Consider the following 2,494-nt stretch of genomic DNA (forward strand, 5'->3'; position numbering starts at 1 on the left):
CTCAGCATCACCCGAGGTTCTGTCTCACAAGCACAGCCCCACAGAGATGAGGTGGTCCTGGCAAAATGACATCTGGCCCACACCCTGGCCACCAGCATGGTCACAATGGCTACAGCCCTACCCCCAAACCTGGCTTCAGTGTTGGAAATAAAGCTCTCATTTCAGTAATGTCCCCCTTGTTCTCACAGCCACAAAGAAGAGAAGCCCCTGAGCTCCAGGATAATCTACATCCATTGGGATTCCCTCCTGCAGAACCTTTGCTAAGGATCTCTTATTTGGGGGTGCCACACTGGGACAGGGTCTGTGAGTTTGGTAAGGAGCACAAAATGCACTATGAGTCAGGAACTCCCACACCTAGGGACTGCAGCTGTGATCCACTTCTGTGTGAACCCACTGGAGAATGGATCTGATAGCTTTTCCCTTTGTAGAGGGATATTAAGTCATCCTGGGCATTGAATATGTTATAAATGTAAATATTTAGAAATATAAAAATTAGTGGATTGAAAACTAAATCCGTGTTTTTATACTCCTATTAAGAGTTTGATTATCACAGGAAAGATACAAATGAGTGGCTTTCCAAATGCTAATGGCATTGCCAAATAATGCCACATGCCAAATATGCAGAATATTTATCCCCCCAAATGCTTTGAAAAAATACATTAACAATACTGTCCACTCATGGATGTGGAAAATAAAGCATGCTGGTTTGTTTTCCAGAGCACTGAGGTGTTCCCGTATGGAACAAGCACAGTCTGAGGTTTTCAAAGAGTGTTGAACAGTGCAGACATTTCCCTGAGGCTGTAACGCTCTGGTCTCTTTTGCAATCAGTAGTTTAATTCCCACCTGCATCTTTGAAACCCTGAAGCATGCTTTAACACAAGACCCCTGATATGCTGTAGCTTGTAACCTAGAAAAAAAGCAAGTCCATAATTCTACAGATTCAAAAAAAAAGAAAAATCCTTAAGTAAGGTTGCGCTGAAGGTTGCAATGGAAACATAATTGAAGGTTTCATCGCATTACATGATAGGTAAAATGCCACACGCATGCCAGCTTTGGCCAAAAGCACAGCAAAACTCAGCCTAGGAAGCTCTACATTGGGATTTTGGGGCTTTTAACCTTCAGGAAGCTTTACCAGAAAGAGCATACTTCCCAGGGGTGAGTGTGCACCTGACTGTCTGGAGCACTGACCTTCAGCAACCAAGACTAGAAATACAGATGAAGAAAAACATCCATCTTGGTTGCAGGATGTGATAACATGTTGTGATTGAGAGAGACATGGTCTATGTGAACAAATGGTGTTCATAAATAAAAGGTAAAGTCAATGGAAATGAGCATGTAGTCAGATAAAAGGCTATTATGCTACAGAATAAAATATTGGAGAGCACGGGGGGGAAAAAGGTATTTCTGTGAATGAAAGAATTGATCAGGTTGGCTATATTCAATTGACTTAGGAAACTCTGTGAGGTCAAAAGGAAACAATGAAGTTGTTTGTGGACTAATGCAGGAAATGTGGGTAATGAGATGGAAGAACTAGAACTGCAAGCAAGATGCGGAAACCTCTCATGCAGAGTAGAGGAGTGACGATAGAATGGCTCTCAGGATGGAAAAGGATTTGAAAAGACCATTTTCTGAGGTTATACAGGCCTAAAGAATTTAACATGAATGTGGAAAAACACACATTAGTATTTCAGTGAAAGAAATCCTACTTCAAACTGTATGATCCTGTAAACATTTGAAATGTGACAGAAACTGGGAAAGAAAGACTCTTGCAGTGCCCAAAAATTAGCAGGTTTAGTCCTGTGGGTAATAGATTTCTGCTTCAAACAGTCAAAGCACAGAAGAACAGTGTTGGTATTTCAACTTTGTACTTAGTACGAAACCATGTCATTGAAAAAAATCTAGTGGTAAAAAATCACTTTCTATTGGAAGCTAAGAGTGATAAGATTATATACAAAGATTAATTAAAGGACATATTTAAGATGGAAATACATTAATAAAGTGGAAATACACAATATTAATTATTAAAATATAGTCATTAAAAGACATATGAAGATACAATACTATAGAGTAGATCTGCAATGGCAATTAGAAACAAATTCCTTATCATATGATTGAATTTCTGAAATAATTGGGATATTGTAAACAAAAGGCAGAAGTAGTGCTAAAATAGATTATGTGTGGACGAAACAGGAATGATGGTCAGGTCCTGCAGACCTGCACCTCATGTTGCTCCCGGTCCTAATGTGCATCATTCTAGGAGTCTAAGCACACTTGAAGTAAATTTGAGTGGCATCCTGAAATGTATAATGGCACTTAGCCACTTGTTAATTCTCCCAAATGAGACTTTTCCACAATTATGACTGAAGCACTAAAATTGACTTACTCCTCTCAAAATGGAAAAGGTCATTTTTTTGCCAAGCTAGTGAATTTCACTGCAGGCAAAAGGAATTGAATATATCCGGCCAATTTGCTAATGGAATATAATTTTTATCTA

The sequence above is a fragment of the Melospiza melodia genome, chromosome 2 (genome assembly GCF_035770615.1).
Source record: "Melospiza melodia melodia isolate bMelMel2 chromosome 2, bMelMel2.pri, whole genome shotgun sequence".
NCBI classification, from domain to species: domain Eukaryota; kingdom Metazoa; phylum Chordata; class Aves; order Passeriformes; family Passerellidae; genus Melospiza; species Melospiza melodia.